This window comes from Culex quinquefasciatus, chromosome 1, assembly GCF_015732765.1.
Source record: "Culex quinquefasciatus strain JHB chromosome 1, VPISU_Cqui_1.0_pri_paternal, whole genome shotgun sequence".
Taxonomy (NCBI): Eukaryota; Metazoa; Arthropoda; class Insecta; order Diptera; family Culicidae; genus Culex; species Culex quinquefasciatus.
In genome coordinates, this window is record NC_051861.1 from 35,922,107 (window position 1) to 35,942,716 (window position 20,610).

The following is a 20,610-nucleotide window of genomic DNA, read 5'->3' on the forward strand; positions in this document are numbered from 1 at the left end:
GCTCTCTAGTCGGGATGCGTCAGGAGCGAGATTTTTAGTTGTCCTACGAATGGACCGACTAAATTGGGTTGAGTCAGATTTTATTTTTTTCACAGACTAAGTCGGTAAAAAATCGGTTGTTTTTATAACCGATTCCGTCGGCCGATTTCGACAACCGATTTTCCACCAGACGCTTATGTAAAGATTACACAGAAGTCTGTTGCCCGGTCAGCCGATTCGTTGGCCAACGAATCGGCCGAAACCACCCGACTAGACCCGACTAAATTATGTGAATTGTCGGATTTGCAGTCTTGGTCTGACAGCTTTATCATGGATTTTGGTCTGGTCTAGGCGAGGGATAGGACACAGCACCTTCTTGACTTTTTGATGCATGAAAATTGATTGGTTGGGTTTATTGAGGATTAATTGAAAAATGTTTTGTGAGGAACACCTTACTGAGGAAAGGCCATAAAATCACTCGAAAAATTAACGTGTGTCTGGATGTGAGTCTGGACTGGCTGACCCGATTTGGACCATTTTGGCCTCATTCGATCATTCCCAAGTAACATTTTAGACTTTATCAAAGCTGTCTCAACCGCTATTTATAAAACCTATCAGCCAAAACCAACATTAAAACCACTTAGTCGTAACAGCTTCTCCAGAACCCCGATAAACCTCTGTTAAAACCCAAAAGGACCTCCGGAAAAGGTTGTCACGGCCTATTTAAAAAACCTCCATAGGAGTTCAAGGCTTTAAAATTGAATCCTAACAACTTACCTTTGTTAAAACCCAGTTAGGAGTTAAGGAAAAAATACATTTCATACGTCTTCAAACGTCTTATGCCAGACAGATTTTATTTTTCTAAAAACTAGTCTTTATCATGCCAACTGATAAAATGAAGATGGTTTGCAAAAATGGCAAAAATGGTAATAATATATATCAGAGGTAATTATATTTAATAATTTGAAAGATTATTTGTAGCAGTTGGTGGCTTAATTTCAGCTGTGGTTCAAATTTTATCGACAAATGTGGGGATGATAGAGCAAAAAAATCAACTCGCTTAATCAAAAATAATTCTTTTGTACACTTAACCCCCGGTGGTTGGTCACTTTTTCGTTTGACACTTTTTTAGTTTGTTTGTCTGTGTTTGTACCCCGTTGGTTGGTCAAAGTCAAACTAAAAAGTGACAAACTGTCACTTTTTACACGGCACTCACGCACACTATCAAAACAAATGTTTGGTAATGTGTGTGAGCTCCGTGTAAAAGGGGTGTCAAACTAAAAAGTGACCCCGTTCGTTTGACAACAGATGGTGTCAAACCATCGAGGTTTGAGTGTAAATATATTTTTTAATTAATTTTTTTTGACAACCCTATCGAGTTATGAGTATATGAGGTTATATTTAGAGAACATTTGCAAGCAATTTAAAAAAAAGGGTTTCCGGGGGCCTAAACCATAAAAAATTATAAAAAAGTGGAATGACCTACAAGCCAAAATTTAAACACTGCAATGAATTTTATTTGAAAAATGCATTTTTGTTACATACACATCTAAACACAAACACATCTAAACTTGCTCAGAAGATAATTCTGAGTCGATATGCATACGTGAAGGTGGGGCGGAGGGCCTTTAAAAAGATTGTGTTAGAATAAGTTCCTTTGGCTGTGAAATTATCTTCGGTCAATGCAGATAATATAACCGTAATTTGCTAACGAAGGCGAAAGTTATCTAAAAAAAAATCTAATCATCTAATTCCATTAAAATTTAGATGTCGTTTAGAAAAATAAATGTTTTGCCCGATTTTTCAGCCAATTTTCAAAGAATGTCAACGGCTTTTTTTGAAAAAGATAAAAACTTAAATCTCATTCGCAATCTAATGCAACGACCGCTTTAATGTTCAAAAGCTCAAATTAGAAGTTCCATTTTCCACAACTGTCAGACGAATTTTCCACTTTCCGTCCCTGTTCCGGCTGTTTTGATAACAGCAGCCCACTTTCCACCCCATTTTCAAGGATAACACACAACGACCATCGCAGCAACCCGTCACCACCACATTCTTATCGCGTGGCGCATGTGTGTGCGTGTGCTTTCCCAACAGATGTTATCGAAGAGGTGGGGTGGGGCGAAACAGGGAGGTTGGGCGGGAAAAACTTTGCAAAATCATAACAAGGCGAAAATGGCACACACACACACAGACACGCGCAGAATTCCAGCAGGGAAATCCTTTCGCAGCGAAAATCCTCCCCATTTTGCGTGTATTGGTAGGCTGGTGTTTATTTTGGGGGAAAACACCAACACCAACCATTGAAAAGGTAGAAGTTGGGGGGACGACGACTACTTGGATGTTTTTCATCCTTGTCGCCTACTGAGACTAGTCATATCGCGGTCGTCGTCACTGACGGGTCTCTCTCTCTTTCGGGTCTTCCGCACGGGTCGTAAAGTTGTCGGTTCGCGGGTCCCTAAAAAAACGGACCATTTCCGGAAGTTCTGACCAGGTTGGCCGGAAGTGGGCCCCTCCCAGCAGAGGATCAACAAAAAAACTTTCACATCATTGGATACCAAGTTGGATTAATCGTAGTTGAATGTTATGGATCCGAAAAGTGAAGTTCTGTGAAGAAGATTGAGTCCGTCGGAATTCCCCGAAGGTCCCAACCGAAGGACATTCCGTCAAACGGTACGCTGTCTAGCCTTTTCTCTTTTCGGGAAGGTCATCGCCGAGGATAAGGTCCTAGCCGGAAAAAGTCTAGCCGAAATCAAAAATCAGTACAAAATTGGCATTCCCAAACTGGGTGGTGCTATCCAAGTTGGCGACGTCCAACTTGAAGCTGCGCCTGCAGGGTAGGCAGCCACCGTTGCACAGCGATTTGGGGGGGCAGGCCGTGCCTAATCGCATCGCGATCAGTCGGTGAAGAGCATCGGGGAAAAAAAAGTTATCGGAAAAAGTGAAGAGCAGTAACAAAAAAATTATGATGTCCTAGAAAATGTCAAAATTTTCATACATAAAATATCGATCGACAGTGCGCAAGTGGATGAGGGTTACGGGAAGAGAGGGAGAGAAGGCGGCAGAGCTGAGGCTGTGGCAGGAAGAAGGCAGTGTTTGCAAAGTTGGGGCACCAACACAGGGACATGGCGGCACAGCAGGTTTGGGATGGCAAGGTTGCCAAGTTGGGCTTAAATTAATATGAGTCTAATAATGAATTAATAATAATTGTTCATGCCTCAAAATAAATGTCTTATCTGTAGCTTTTATTTTAAAATAATAAATTTAAAAAATGCGTCTTGAAACAAAAAAAAAATGTCTTGAAACATAATAAAAAAACTGAAATTCAAAAAAAGTGGAATCAGGAAAAAAGAGAGTCTTGAAAACCAGCGTGGCAGTGGCGTGGGTTCGATTCCAATCTGATCCAACCTTCCATCGGATGGGGAAGTAAGACGTCGGTCCCGGTCTTGGTTGTTGTTTGGCCGTTAAGTCGTTCCAGGTGTGGGAGCCGTCTCCCTGCTAAAGAAGGACAAACAACACACCAAACCAAGCCTGCTCCGGCGGAATCGCTGGCGGCGGTTGGACTTGCAATCCAAAGGTCGTCAGTTCGAACCTTGTTGGAGTGGAAGATTCCTTGGAGTAGAAAGAGGTTTGGGTGCTCTCTCCATTCAAGCCTTCGGACTCCTAGGTTCGAGCAGAAACCACAAAACCACAAAAGATTTAGGGGTCGTTAATGTGGATAGTTTGATTTTTTTTTGAAAACCAGATGACAATGCCATGCCAAACGGTTTTATTACATGCAAAAAGCTCACTTAAAACCATAAGCTAATAAATGAGCAGTTTACGCAGCCAAATAGCAATGCTTAAATAAATATAATTGACCACCATGTTGGCAGCAAATATGAAAACAACCATCCATTTGATTATTTGTGAAAATATGATAAATTTCTGACAGCGTTAGCATAGCTATTGATGTTTAAAATAATTTTAATTCTTTTGCGAAAAAAAATTCAAATAAAAAAAATCATTCAAGACTGTGATTGCAAAAGAAATATTTTTTTATGAAGTGATTTGATTTTTATATCTCCCCAACATTTGTCGACACTATTTCAATCGCAGCTGAATTTAAGCCACAAATTGCGAGGAATAATCTTTAACATTATTTCAATTACCACCAATATTTATCATTTCATCGTCGTCATTTTTGACAACCATCTCCATAATTTCATTTGTCAAGACAAAGACTTATTTTTTGCCAGAATAAAACCTGTTTGGCATAAGACGTTTGAAGACGTATGAAATGTCATTTATCCATAATTCCCATAATTCCTGACTAGATTTTAACAAAGGTTTTATTAAGGCTTTGAGCAGGTTGTTAGGATTCAGTCGTAAAGCTGTGAACTCCTATCAAGGTTTTATAAATAGGTCATGGCAATCTTTTGCGGAGTTCCCTTTGGGTTTTAAGAGTGGTTTAACGGGGTTCTGGGGATCTTGTTGCGACTAAGTGGTTTTAATGTTGGTTTTGGCTGATAGGTTTTATAGCGGTTGTGACAGCTATATTTTTGTATTTTTGTATTTTTGTATTTTTGTATTTTTTTATTTTTGTATTTTTGAGCAATTCCAGCTCAAATCAGGATTTTTTCTGGTACTTTTGTACCCGACCCTCTCCGATTTCAATGAAACTTTGTAGACATGTTATCCTAGGCCTATATAAGTCATTTTTGTGTATATGGAGCCAATAGTACTCGAGAATAACATTTGAGAAGGGCGTAAGGTATTTACATATTTTAGTATTTTGCAATTTAAAAATTACTGTATCTCGAAGCCGTTGCATCGTATCAAAAAGTGGTCAAAGACAAACTTGTAGGAAATTGGACGGGCTTTCTGATAAAAATACACTGAAAGAAAAATACACGCCACTTTAATGTCATTTTTCAATTTTTAAGTTTAAAAGTTAAATTTGAAGGTGATGTCACGATTTTTCTTTCGCTCAAAATTTTTGAGGAAATACCCTAAGATGTTACCAAAAGACTGACGAAAAATGCAGGATGGTATGTCTCTCCTAAAAAAATACAAAAATCATTTACTAAAACTGTTTTTTTGAAAAGTGGTCTAAACGTCAAAATTTTTAAAAACCGGTAGTGGGAACCAATTCTCCAGATAATTTTACACAAAAGTTTCCATATTGACCATTGTCCTATGTCGAATCCTTGGGAAGATACAGCGGTTTTAAAAATAAAAATGTCGAAAAAACGGGATTTTTGGTGGTTTTTGGCATTTTCTATATGACAGACTTAGTTTTTCAGTCTAGTAAATATTTTTACCGGAAAGCTCGTCCAATTTCCCATAAGTTTGCCTTTGACAGCTTTTTGATTTATATTGTTTTTATATTTACGTAATCAAATTTACTATCCTGGTTTCTACCACACTGAAAAAAATATTCTATTTTCAGTTATAAGCAATGTAATTAAGCTTATATCTGTAAGCCCTTACATCCAATTGAAATGCTGTCCAAGGCAAACTTATGGGAAATTGGACGAGCTTTCCGTTAAAAATATTTGCGAGACTGAAAAACCAAGTCTGTCATATAGAAATTGTTAAAAACCACCAAAAATCCCGTTTTTTCAACATTTTTATTTTTAAAACCGCAATATCTTCCCAAGGATTGGACATAGGACAATGGCCAATAGGGAGACTTTTATGTAAAATTGTCTGGAGAATCGATTCCCACTACCGGTTTTTAAAAATTTTGACGTTTAGACCACTTTAAAAAAAAAACAGTTTTAGTAAATGATTTTTGTATTTTTAGGAGAGACATACATATTTTTTTTTGTATTTTTGTATTTTTGTATTTTTGTATTTTTGTATTTTTGTATTTTTGTATTTTTGTATTTTTGTATTTTTGTATTTTTGTATTTTTGTATTTTTGTATTTTTGTATTTTTGTATTTTTGTATTTTTGTATTTTTGTATTTTTGTATTTTTGTATTTTTGTATTTTTGTATTTTTGTATTTTTGTATTTTTGTATTTTTGTATTTTTGTATTTTTGTATTTTTGTATTTTTGTATTTTTGTATTTTTGTATTTTTGTATTTTTGTATTTTTGTATTTTTGTACTTTTGTATTTTGTATTTTTGTATTTTTGTATTTTTGTATTTTTGTATTTTTGTATTTTTGTATTTTTGTATTTTTGTATTTTTGTATTTTTGTATTTTTGTATTTTTGTATTTTTGTATTTTTGTATTTTTGTATTTTTGTATTTTTGTATTTTTGTATTTTTGGCTGCGTGCTTTTTTCAGCTGGATTTGCAATGGATAATTCCGCGGAATTTACCAAAAACATTTATAAATGTAACCAGCAAACTAGTTACGCCATCTGAAAAAACTAGTGCGTTCAATCGGTTCAATCAAATGGTCTAAATCCGGGCTTTCTCGGGGCTTCCCCTCTTAAATCAAAAATTGACCCATCACCAGGTTAAATTCCAAATTTGAGCATTGGAGTTCTTACAGAGTTGGATATTAAAAAAATGTTAAATGGTTTCTTGACAGAGTCTGTGTCTTTGTCTAAAATTCAAATAAATCAATTTACAGTCATAGAAATCTATCAAAAATTGTGTTTTTAAGCATTTGAAGACTAACGAAATAAGTTTCGATTGATATTTTAACAAAATAACAATTTAATGAAGTTTTTAAAAAGTCTGTGTACCTCAAAAAATGTCTGACACGAGCTAAAATGTCTGTGAAACACAGACAAATCTGTGTATCTGGCATCCCTGACACAGACATACACAGACTTTTTCACAGACATTTTAAAAAATCATGTGGCATCCCTGCTGGCAACCCAGTTCCTCATTCACACGAAAAACACACTTTAAGTGTGTGTGAGTGGTTAGCGAAAGGAAAAACAAGGCGAAATTTCCACCCGTCAAAAAAGAGGGGGAGGAGTAGGAGAGCGATTCCAAGTTTCAGTGGAAAATCAAAGCAGTCCTGTTTCAGCGAGGGGCGAAAACATTGAATCGCGCGCTGCCGGAGTGTGCGTGCCACCAGCTCTCACACCAATACAGTCGTCGCGGTAGGCAGCAGCATAAAACTTTTGTTTCCCACATCCTCCCAACCCCGTCCCCGTCCCCCCAACATCCAGCATATGATTTTGTCCTTCTTCCTGGCCTGCTTTGGTTTTTGAAAGGGAGCGATGTTTTTGTTCGGCAGTGTTGCTAAGGCTGATTTATCCTTTTTGGCAACCAAAAGCAGGCACCAGCTGAGAGAGAGAGGAAGAGGAAGTAATTGTCATTTGTGACAATATGAATTACAAACTATGGAATGTGTGTGTTTGTGTTTGTCCGAGGACGAGCGGGAAAACGGATGTGGGGCTTTGACTGTAAGGTTTGGGTGGGGGAGGGCAGAACGTGGAGAAAGAGGAATTTTCTGCGGGAATGTCATATTTTAGCAACTGTGGGCAGCAGCATGGTGGAGCAGAGACCGAGCTATTCATTATGGTTGTCATAACTTGATGGGGAAAATATGTTGGGGCTAGCATTCAATTAGGGTAATGTAAGTTGCTGGATGGTTTGCTTTGTAGTTTTGTATATGAGAATTTTTTCATTTTTCATTCTGAACACAATTCTTTCTACAACACATTTTTTGGACTTCCTAGCCTTAATGACTCAAAAAAATGAAGATCTGGATGTGTTCACCGAAAATTATCACTCGATTTTCTTGGCGATTGCTGAACCAATTTATACCGTTTTGGTCTCATTCGATTCATCTGGGGGTACCATGTTTCATTATGAAAAATTATGAAGTCATGTGAAGTATTTCAAAAGTAAAGTAAAACAAGGTGGTTTATTTCCAATTTAGCAATTATGAATATGTTACGATTGATATTGGATCATTGCGAACCAAACATTTCATTGGGGCACACAATAAAAATGTAAACATTCGGGATTATTCCACTATACCATTCCACTGTAACACAAACGCAGCCAGTCCGATGAAAGCATGCTGGAAAGTCTTTTGTCCCAAGCACTTTTCTTGTCATTTTTAATAATGGCAGTACATCCGAGAAATGTATTACAACAATTAAAGCGGCCAGCCCTACTGCGCTGTGTGAACAACAGTTGGATAATTAAAAGGGATTTATATTGAGATTTTTTAATTAAAAATGTTATTGCAAAAATCAACATACATTAAAAAGCATCAAAGCAGAGTTGCTTACAAACATTGCGAGTTAGCGCGATTTTACGAAAAATAAAGTTTTGAAAAAGTTGGTCGTCGTTGATGATGGCCGTTCATAGTCACCCGCGACAGACACGGACGACAAAACAAAGTAAAAACGCAAAAAGTAACTTTTTAAAACCTTTGTTTTTCGTAAAAACGCGATAACTTGTGATGGATCAGTAGTGCGGTGCTTGTGGGGAAGCGCAGTCCTGTTTTTTTCGTGTTATTTTCCGTCTCTTTTGTGTCTCTATTTGTGTACATGGGGTGATTGGATTTCTTCTTCTTCTTTTTTCATTTATTTTTAGTTCGCGCGTTCGTTGGCCGATGAATTTTATTTGTGTTCTCTTTATATAGTTTTCGATAGAAACGATCCGATTTTTGTTTTTTTGAGACAAGCAAGTCGTATTGCTGGATTAAGTCCTTTCCATATCATCGAGGATCGGAAGGCACGTCGACGAATATGTTTTAAGGCTTATGATATAAAATAATTTTAATAAATGAAGCCCTTCCTACATCACCTTTCATCGGAAGGCACGCGGACGGAGAATTTCTGGAGAATAGCGGTCGAATTAATACTATATTTAAATCCCTAGATAGGTATCTTTCCGCAGCCGGCTGCCTAAGATTTTTAAAATTTCAACCGATAAACAAATTGCTTATGGTCGCATCACCTACCACAGTGAATCCTGACCTCATACCCATCTTACTAACCCCTCAAAACTCATGTGATACTTTGTCGGAGACGCAGCTGATTTAGCGGTCCCATCACTCAAGTATCGGACTAACATTCCCATCCACTTCCCCGTGTCTTACCTCTGGTCGTGGCCGGCGTCGGTATTGATCAGCACGATAGGGACCTTTGAAAATTGCGAAGGGGTGATGATTGGTTCCTACTTTTCATCTGTGGTCCACGGAGCAATGTTTGGGGGTCCTGGTCAATAACGAAGTAGCAGCTACGGGTAGACACCAATGCTATGCTAAAAACGCGATAACTTGTGATGTTTACAAGCAAACCTCTTATTGAAGAATTCGACGACGTTTTTTCCGCTAGGTTCGCTGTTGTTCCAGCGGTGTTCAGAATGACATCCCCCATACAGTTTGAGCAGTTTTTAGGGAAAAATCGCGTTTATAATGAAAAACGAAGCATTTTCAGAAAAGTGGAGTATTGCAAAGTGTGGCAATTTCGCTAACGATCATAATGCGCGGTGATTTGTAGTGATTAATTGTGACTGGTATTTTATTTAAACGATTTTAAACGTAATATGACTCTAATCGTTTGTTCTATCAATAATACACACATCAGGAGCATTATCAATCAATTAAATATTATTTAAATCAATTTTTCAAAAGAGCTTTTGGTACTTTTGAGGAAAAAAGCATGACAAATCAACTCAGCCCCTATAATTTATACATCATTCGATTCGTTTATGCGATTGCCACACTTTATGAAAACTATCATCAATGTTATAACATATTTGACTGAATTAAAAAGCAAAAACTGCTAAAAATTTGAATTTTTCCAAGCACGCTCTCATTCCGAACATCGTCGCGTAGTGCTTCTACTCGCCACCAGGTTGCGTGCACGTTTCTGTCAAATCACTCAATTGTTTGCTCTACAACTTTGTAGCACATCGTTTCACTCTAAAAAATAACCCTGCAAAGTTGGAAAAAACACGAAATTTAAAAATGAAAATTTTAGTGTTAAATGAAAAAATGACCCTTCTGGGTTAACGGAACTGAAAATTGAGTTTTTTAAACTTTTTTTGTGTTTTTTTTTTCGATGAAAAATACGTTTTTTTCGGAATTCTCAGTTCGCCATCAGATTGGGTGTCCAATTTTACATAAAAGTCCCTGTGACAACAAATTTCCATCTCTGCAAGGGGTCGTACCCGTAATTTTCAAAACAACCTATCCGTCATGGGTTTCCTATGCAGATAGGACATTTTGAAAATTTAATCTATAGAATATCATATTTAAGGCTAGGAATTTTTCACGACAAACAAAAAAGAAATTTCGTGGCATGGTACTCTGAATCTGCTTAAAATTAACGCAAAGATGTGTTATTTTAGAATAATTGTGAACAGGAAAGCGACTAAAAGTATTCGAAGTAGTTCAAGATACAAAATAAAATCTTATCACAAAAACATTTTAAAATACATTTCACGTTACTAGTTTAATTATCTAACATTTTGTAGGTCAGATACGAGATTTTAGAAATTTGTGTAATATAAAAACTGGTTCTTTACATTGTATGATAAAAACTTGTTTAATAATTAAATTAAAAATAAGTTCTTGATTTGTCATGCATTTTTCAACATCTACCACAATTCCAGTAAGAACTTTGTTCAGTGTTCAAATCATAGTTTAAATATTTAAACTAAAATTTGAACACTAAAAAATTATTTAAAATATCGCGTGATTTCAAGGTATTTACCTAATTTCTCTGATTTTGGAGCTTATGTAAAATCTTCCGTCAACTGTTGTCAAACTAACGGGGCCACTTTTTAGTTTGACACCCCTTACACGGAGTTTAAGGGTCAAACACCTACCTTCGCCATATGGAGAGTTTTATGCACGATTAAAACTTCAAAAATACTATTTAGGGTACGCTATCCATTAGTGGACCCCTTTCCTATAGTGGACCCTCTGAAGGGTTTTTGATGAAAAATTCAATAAAATCACAATTTCAAGCGTGTTGTTGTCTACAAATCTTTTAATTGGCATGTTCAGCATCATTTAAAACAATGTTGACTGACATTGAATTGTCCTTTTCACCAAAATAAGTGTTTTTAGTTCGACATCTGAAATCAGCCATGGCCACTAGCATTTTCACAACAAAACTGCATTTATATTTTATAATTGAATTAATCATCCAATCATTTTTTGACTTATTATTCAACTTCAGCAAGTCGAAATAATGTAAGTTTAAGTAACTTTACTAAAATAAAACGAAGAACTGCTCATTTTCGAGCAAAAATTAGGGGGGTCCAATATAGGACAACGAAAATCCAAACTTTGCCAAAAGTGGACCCCTGTTAATTTAACTTACAAAAAAAGAAAACTGTGTATTTAAGCAAAAGTTTCTCTTAAACATACAAAGAATGCTTGTTGTAATCAACTTAAACGCATATTTTTTCAATTATGAGTATAAATATAGCTGTTTTCATGTTAAAAGTACCAAAAATGCTGAAGCCGTAAAAATTTATAATTAATCAAAACTATAGTTGATTGTACTTAACTGAAGCATCATAAATGCAGTTCCAAATGATATTTTATAATAATAAATCAATAACAACACTTTTTTTTTAAATAAACATGCGTGATTTTATCAGCAACTGTAAACAAATCTTTTATTTAGTTTCGGTCAACCATTTATGTAATTAATATGGAAAAATTTTGCATCAAGATTACTTTTTTTAATTATTTTTATGTTTATAGTGGATTTTGAAACGTTTTCTCTGATCTTTTTCGGAAATAAATGTTTTAAAATGTCTGTTAGGTTTTTTGTTGTTTAAAGCCAAATTTGTTAACAAAACATATTTTTTTATAATGAAAAGTGAGCAAAATCCATCCTTTATTCATCATATCTATCATTAGACCTACACCATGCATCAAAACATCAAATATCGGTTAAATTTGGTATAAAAATAACAGTTTGCCTATAGTGGACCCGGGTCCACAATCGGATTATGGACCCGGGTCCACTATAGGAAAAGGGGGTCCATAACAAGGCAAAAAAACTTTTTTTTCAAATGGCTATTTTTCTGCTCAAAAACAAATAAATGATGAAACAAATAATCAAAATTGTTCAAAAGACTTCAGATTTCATTGTTTTGTACAAAGGGGTATGAAAAAGTGCTTAAAATATTGAAAATTTGTGAAAAATGTGCTTCGGCTCTACTAGGGGGTCCACTAATGGTTAAAATACCCTAGGCTATAAACTTACCAGCAACAGCACCGCCTCGAGTAAGCACGCAAATGTTTGCCATTTACACTCAAACCCCGATGGTTTGACACCAACTGTTGTCTAACGAACGGGGTCACTTTTTAGTTTGACACCCCTTTTACACGGAGTTCACATACACTACCAAACGTTTGCTTTGATAGTTTTCGTGAGCGCCGTGTAAAAAGTGACAGTTCGTCACTTTTTAGTTTGACTTTGACCAATCAACGGGGTACAAACTAAAAAAGTGTCAAACGAAAAAGTGACCAACCACCGGGGGTTGAGTGTACTGGCCAAAAAGATCAAATTTAATGCACTTTTGATCAAAATTTCTATTTTGCGAAACCATTTCTCATCATTTTGTTGGCACACACAGTGACACAAACGCTTAATGAATATCGCCAAAATCAACTTTTCACTTTCGCTTTCTTTTTCACGGCGCTTTCGATACAAAACTGCCCCCAACTTTCGGCAACATGTTCTTTTGCACATTAGTTAGTCACTCACTTGAAAAATAATCCCGAAACATGTAAATAACTAGCAAGCGCCATCAAAAAAACAAACGCGCAAAGTCTTTTGACGTTTGACTTTTGACGACCCATTTCAATCGAAGGCTGAAGAAAACCGAGCGAGTAGCGGAGGCAAATATAGATCAAAGGGTGGCCACCAACATCAGGAGTAGGAGTAGGAGTGAGCCAGTGATGTCAGAAAATTTTCTCTATAAATGCTCCTTTTCGTGATTGTTTGCTTAAAATTCCATCAATTTTGGCAGCACTAAGCAGACCCAAAAAAGCGCTGGAAGTAAAAAAAACTAAGCTGAAAATAGAAAAATGGGCGTGGCCCAATGCTCTTTGATAAGAATACATTTTGGAAATATTTTTTTCAAATGCTTGTTAAAGGAAAAGAATAACTTTTAAGAAAAGTGAAAATAAACAGAAATGTTCACAAAAAGTTTCTCTACTCGTTGGTGTACTTGGTTTTAGTAAATTTCAAGAAACACTCCAGATTATGCAGCATCATTCAAACACGACCGCTTATTAGGCTTAAAATGGGTATATTTTCCCTACCAATCGTTTGTTTTCATAGTGTGCGTGAGCGCCGTGGAAAAAATGACAGTTCGTCACTTTTTAGTTTGACTTTGACCAACCAACAGGGTACAAACTAGGGATTGAGTAGTTTCTTTTTAGCAATCTTTCCTACGCTGGAGAGGAGAGCCATGTTCCCTTCCGATTGTTTCTCTTGATGAGCGATAAAAGTTTATCTTTTGATGATGATTTTTCCATCGCTGCCTCTTACTTTTTTAATAGTTAGAAATGCTATTATTTTTATTGCATCGTTTTACTAAAATGCGATGATTTAGTCTTCATAATAAAAAAATACGCATTTTCAAATATCTCAACACTGCTTTAAATTAATATAAATATAATTATAGAAACCTTGTTGGCGATATAATAATGGTTGGAAACCAATCAAATTTAATCACTTTATTAATCGCTCACGTGGGCGCAGGATTGAATGCCACGGGCGTTTCCTTCACGCATAATTCGTACACCAGTTGATTGGCGTTTCATTTCCATTATTTCCGTGAATGCAAAATTGCCACGACCGCGGTTTCGACTATTTTCCGAACCGAACGGGTTCGCCGAATTAGTAATTTCTCCGAATCGAATCTAGTGAGAGCGTGTGGTAGCGGTGAATAATTTATGCAAATAAAATCACAATTTTCTCCAAACGAATCAAATGGAATCAAATTTCGCGTGAAATTGGCTCGTTTTGCTTTTTGTTTAAACAAAGCGCCCGAACAATGCATGCAATTTTGCTCAACCCACTCCTCAGCTGGATGCGGATGAAAAACTGTCGGAAAATTGTCTGCATCTTTTCGTCTCATCGAGCGTGTGCGACAAAGTGTGTGGGGGTGGTTGCCTTTATGCTGTCAACTTTGTCAGCATCGTCATCAGCAGGGCAGCCAAAAAGGATTTCTTGAAGTAATTCTCGAAGAAATTGAAATTTGTGCAATTTTGTTTTTCCTCAACATAAATGTCATTCAAATGATCAGACGCTGACAAATTTGTCAACAACCTGGTTTCAAAACGTCACACACCGCAAATTAAATCCCGAGAGAGCGCTCTCTCTTTGCCCACTGAGCTGGAGCGCAACCAACTGTCACATTTTACACGGCGCTCACGCACACTACTGAACCAAAAGATTACAAGTGAGCGTGAGAGCGTCGTGCAATAGTGATTGAGAATCTCAGTGATGAGCAAAAGATGAGTGAGAATTGAGTCAGGGAAAAATATTTAAAAAATAAAACTTAAAAAAAAATCCTCGAGAATTGCACCACACGTAGGATAAAGTTCCGCGTGTTTCTGAAAAGTTGTCCCAAGTCCGCTTTTCATCCTTGAACCATGAACAAAAAACGTCTTTGAGTGTGTATGTTTTGGTGTTTTCCCCGAAACTGTGTGCTTTTTTCAACCCATCACACTTTTGCGTGAGGATTTCCCCGAGCGCTGGTTTGGTTGGTTGGTAAGCAGAGCCAGCGTTGGCGGGTGTGTTGGTGTTTGGTTCCCGCATGTTTGACATGTGAGTGAGTGAGTGGGGGAGGAGTGAAAGGAAGGAGTGAGGCGTGAGAGGTCGTGGTAAATATTTTATGCAGATTCGCGAGGTTTTTCTCGTTCGTCATATTTTTTTTTTCGAAGGAGGGAAAACCAGAGGAAAATAATAATTCAAGTGCAATTTACCAAATTCTTCACTGGTCGTGGAAGGAGAGAAGTAAAAGGTTTTTGGAAGAGAAAAAAACAAATGCAAGCGCACTCGGTGTGGAATTCCCTGAAATTGGGCAATTCAAGTTAAAAGCAAGTCTTCTGGCAAGTTGGAAGCAAGTCAGTCCCTACGGTAAATTAACCCTCAACAGTTATTCCCAAGACAACATAAAATGTTTCAATTTGACGGCCAAAGATAAAATTTATAATCATTATTATTTTAAAGATTGATCAAAAATTTAGGATTTGTTCGAAATGTATGAAAAACTCAGAAATCATAAACATCTAATCTAATCTAATCTAATCTAATCAGACCCTAGCGCAGCCAATCTTTCGAAGGGATCCTGGAGAGTGCCTTAGGTTAGATGACGCCTAGCACTCTTCTTGTCATTTATTAACATTTGTAGTGCACCATTGCATCGGAATGCATTGAAACATCACAAGCGTTAAAGCGGCCAGGCCTACTGCGTAAAGCCGTATCGCAGAGATGACTCGTAATTGGGTTGAGTTTGAGCACTGAGTGTTCGAACAACAACACAATTCTGAATCGACAGGGAGGAAGAAGCGTGGGGACACACCACCATACGCTCCGAGATTTTGGTTGTATTCGTTGGGAGCACCATGCTAAGAAGGTTTGGTACTCCGGGACCCTCTGGGATGGGACATTGTATTTCCACGAATGCCCTGGACACTATTTGCCGTGGTTATAGCGCCACAACTCGCTCGAAAAACTCAGAAATCATAAACATATAAAAAAAGAAAGAGGAGAAACCCTAAACCAAGGCAGTCATTTGATTCTCGTTGAGATAAAACCCTGAAAATGGTCTAACAAAAATCTTGAACCATTAAGGGTTAACGGTATCGAGTAAACTTCAAAAACTTGATCGAAGCAATAATTGCTTTCGAGAAATCTTTTTCGGAGTTATTTATCCTTTTACCCCCCGAATAATGAGTAGTTGGAGTTTAAGCATAAGCAGAAGAAGCATAGGCAGTTGTTACTCCGTTATTGACCAGGACCTCCAGAAGTTACATCCACGTGCCGTGGAAGATGAGTGGAAGCTATCTTTCCTCGCTGATCCAAACCGGCGCCGGCCACGACCAGTGGTAGTGTCACGGGGAAGTGGATGAGAATGTTAGTCCGATACTTGAGTGATAGAGACCGCCCAATCGACTGCTTCCCCGATAAAGTAGATGGGTATGAGGTCAGGATTCACGAGTGGCAGTGATGTGACCATGAGCATTTTGTTTATTTTTGGTTGAAAATTATAAATCTTAGGCAGCCGGCTGCGGAAAGATAAATAATTGATTATTTAAAAAGTTGTCAGTATATTTTTAACTGTTTGTACAATTTAAATGACGCGAGCAAATTTCAAAAAAGTAAATTTAAGAGGCTTTACTCTTCATAAAATCGATAGTTTGACGAGTTAATACAAAAACTGCCAGTTGGAATAAATTATTACGATCAACGAATATAAACGAAAAGAAAACAGGACACCGCGTAAACGGTTTTAATAAAATTTAAAAATAACTTCAACAAACTAAACCGGCGGCGTGCCTTCCAATCAAAGATGAGTAACCGCGATGTCCCGCTACTCACAATCGAATCAAAAAATTCAAAAAAGCGCGCTAATGGTCTATCCTAAATGTCCCGTCCCTAAATGACCCGTTTCAGAATGACAGAGCTCCTTGCGGTCCAATTCCGAGGTCATTGGGCATTGTCTTGCCCCGCCCAAACATAGACCAAGAACCAGAAGAGTCCTCGACCTATCGACTTTCGACTTTCAATCTCATAAGGCAAACATGAGATCAGCGCGTATTTAATGGTGAATAAGTAGGCAAATGTCACAGTTTCAGTTTGGATAGATCTAACCAAGTTTCTGGAACTTCCGGTAGCCCTCTTTATCGGTTGCTTCAAAGCATCCGAACGTTTTTCAGTCGCAGGGGTCCGGACGTCCAGTTTCGGGTCCTCAATCACGGACAGCTTGATCTTCCTCATGCCATTCCGACACATATCCTGGCGAGCGTCTTGGAAAGATTTTCCTTGGCAGCTACGAACACGATCCTGCGATTATATTTTCCGCACGAAAACCCCCGAAAAGAGCTCACCAGAACTTATGTTGATTCACTCTTTAACACGATACAAGCGTACAAAAATTCACATAACTCTTCGATTAATATAATCAATTTTGACCGAAACATTTTCACAAAACAAAACTCCGCTTCAACAAATCAACACTGTATCGAAACTGTCAGGAACTCATATTTGACGGGGAAATGTGAGTTCCGTGAGAGCCCCGCTGACGTTTGAAAGAGTGGCGGGCTGCGCAAACCAAAGCAAAACAACATTACAAATATGAAGAAGAAATTCACAAATTTAAATTAAAAAATTCTTGCAAAAATGCTGTTATTTGCACTGCACCTTTTTTGACCACTACGCGCCAGCGGATGTTTTGAAAGCTGTGAAAAACTCATCGAAAAACGTTTAAAATCGCAGACCGATCGAACGCGCTTCTTTCTCGTTTCACAGACAAGCAGACTGTCCAAATTCTACTCACCCACACAATATTGTGGTTTATTACACACAAAATCAACTGAACTGATTTTTTTCTGACTAACATTTTGCCTCAAATCATGCAAATGAACATTTCCTCACACGATGCTAGTGACCAAATCGGTTAGTTTGTCCCACTTAAAATGAAGGATTTTTCCAATATTTTTTTGTCTCAAAGTAGGCGTCCCTATTGTCCCTATTTTGGGCCTACTAAGCCGAGCGCACTTTTTATTTGATGTATTCTCAAAGGCTGCTATAGGCAGCCTTGCTTTTATTACATGAATAAGTTGGGTTTTTAATGCTAATGCTCTTACTTAATCACATTTTTGACGATAATACTTTATATCTCTGTATAAGCCCGAGATACTAAAACATTTTTAGTCCCTATTTTGGGGATATTGCTTCTAGCGTACGACCTTCTTTGTACATATTTTCGGCCTACCTTCTGATTGGTTGAAATCTCGAATCACGCGGCAAACTTTTTTGACGTACGGTTCAGCCCCAGCTCGTACAGTACAGCCGCACAATTTCGGTCGACAATCATGCTCAATCATTGTGATGTTTTAAGCTACAAATCAACATTAGAACGATTGATTTCACTTGCATTACGTGCATAATCAGCTTGGACATGATGTATATCATTCTTTACGAGTTTTAAACATAATTAAACATTTGTTGCGTAGCCAAACAACAAGCTCGTAATATGCAAGAAACACTGTAACTTGTGAAAAGCGCACACACACTGTCACAATTTGTAGAAGTGTCAAATGGACTGAATATAGAGCCATTCTCTCCGAAATGGACGAAGTTATTAATCAGTTATTTTATTGATTTGGTAGCAGTTTGGTGATTGGTTTTTTCAACGGGATTGTGCAACCCACCAAAATAACCATATTTCCAGTGGTTGGATATTCGGGGGACAGCTCTCATTCGTGTGCTGAGCGATGAAAGCCGGGCACTGAGTGTCAAAAAGCGGTAAGCAAAAGTGGTGAAAATTTTCGCCCTAATGGGCAATTAGCGATTTGCCAAGAAAAAAGTGAAGAGTGCGATTTTTATTGCTTTATTTCTTATTTAGAAGGAAAAAGTAAATTATTCTTACCCACCAAAATGAAGATAATAACTGCACGTATCATTATCAAGTGGCTGATTCCTGGCAGATTTGGTGAAATGCTCAATTTCGTTGAATTAAGTTTAGTAGACCCAAAATAGGTATTAGGCTCAAAATAGGGACAAATACCCTATATGATCATGAAAATTTACGCACGTGTTCTGATATGACCAAACGGCCTATTTTTAATTTTGAGTAATTGGAGTTTCTTAGCCAAAGTTACGACTGTCCACGCTTCATACAAAAGATCCAACTAATCTAAAGTATGCAATTTCATTGAAACAAGAAAGAAAAACAATAAATCTAGAGTTTTGCCTTCCTCACCTTACTGTGGAAAGGCTATTAAATGACTCGAAAACTGAACTTCTCAATTAGACCTCCTAGACCCACCTTCATGTATACCTATCGACTCAGAATCAAATTCTGAGCAAATGTCTGTGTGTGTGATGGGATGTTGATCAAAAAATTGTCAGTCGATTATCTTGACATTTGCTAAACCGATTTTGTCCGTTTTGGACTCATTCGATCCGTATTGAGGTCCCATAAGTCGCTATTAAAAATTATGTGGTTTAGTTAAGTACTTCAAAAGTTATGCTAAAAAAACAATTTTAACAAAAGTCCGGAAGATAGTAAAAAGGGTAGTTTTTGTAAGAAAACCTGGCATGCTATACATTTTTAGAAAGGTATTTGAAAGACCTTTCCAACGCGAGCAATACATTGAAGATCTGGTAACCCTATCAAAAATTTATTAGCATTTAAGTGTTATTTATGTACTTTTTGGAAGCCGGATCTCAGATATCATGATAAAACGTTGTCCGGATCTATCATGCAACCTGTCGTTGAACAGGTTATCAAAAGACCTTTCCAACGCGTTTAAAACATTGAAAATCTGACAACCCTACCAAAGGTTATAAGCACTTAAGTGTTATTTATGTACTTTTTGGAGGCCGGATCTCAGATATTTTGATGAAAACGATGTCCGGATCTATCATGCGACCTATATTTGGATAGGTAATTAAATGACCTTTCCAACGAATGTGAGGAAGACAGTAACCACCCAAGGGTGGATTAAGTAACGTTTTTTTAAAGGTCCTATAAGCTTTTGTGTTTCATTTGTTTATAGGACCTATTTAATAAAAAAAACTCTAGAAATGATGTTTGAAGAAAGTTTTTTTACACTTGTTTCCAGTGTTGGTATTATCGCGCTCTCGCGAGAAAATTTTCTCTCTCTCGAGTTCTCGCCGCGAGTCTCGAGCTGCCGAGAGAAACTCACCGATTGCCCGTGCTCTCCTCCGCTCGCGAACGGGCTTTCTCGCGAGCCAGAATTGCCCGTTCGCGAGAAGTTGAACGTGTTAGAAACGAACAAAAAACAACACAGCGATTGAAGTTACACCTCTATACCATCGCCTGGTTCGTATTCATAAGCCTGATGAACAAATTGCTAGCTTGGGACGAACGGCTAGCACGAGGCGCTCGCGAGCGCTCGCGGCGAGAGCGAGAACGCGAACGAAAATGCGAGCGCGAGCGAGAAGAGAAAAGTACTACAAGTTCTCTCCCTCGTTCGCGAGCGAGAAATGCTTTCCTTCTCTCGCTCGAATTCCAACAATGCTTGTTTCAAAATTTCAAGCAACTTAGTTTAGTTAAACATCGCAATCGTTAATTTTCAATAAATTTGTATTATTTGGCAACAACTTAGATCTCGACTTAGATAGTTAACTATACTTTGTTATGAATGCGGTTGGGAGGAGGGACAGGCGGGACGCAGAGAGAAGGAACACGGCACTAGTTACTTAACTAAACTCTTTATTCCACTAGTTAATATGTAGCACGAACACTTGGCATGATGTTGTTCCTTCTGATGTTGGTGGTGGAATGACGGATGTTGTTGTTGCTTGCGCGGCAGCTCAGCTGTCAGCGCGCACGACCAGGGTGGTGCAGAACAGGTGACGGCAATCCTGGCGCGCAGTATTGCCAAGATATGACAGCTCTCCCCTCCGTTGTGGTGAACTTCTGGTTCCGCTCATCCGGTAGAAGCTTCCGTAGGATGACGTCGGTAGGAACGGGAACGTCCGGTGT

At 37.7% G+C, this 20,610-nt stretch overlaps 1 protein-coding gene across 5 annotated transcripts in view; it reads left to right on the forward strand.

The window, feature by feature from the left end:
• Window positions 1–2,325: 2,325 nt before the first annotated feature.
• The window catches only part of LOC6046341 (FERM domain-containing protein 8), a 169,259-nt gene continuing 150,974 nt past the window's right edge, over window positions 2,326–20,610 (forward strand). For 2 of the 5 annotated variants that reach the window (XM_038250941.1, XM_038250959.1), the window contains exon 1: window positions 2,326–2,652. The gene's annotated coding sequence lies outside the window, so the exon portion shown is untranslated. Of the gene's footprint in view, window positions 2,817–20,610 lie in introns of all 5 variants that reach the window. The other 3 variants (XM_038250945.1, XM_038250955.1, XM_038250951.1) reach the window with 3 other exon arrangements.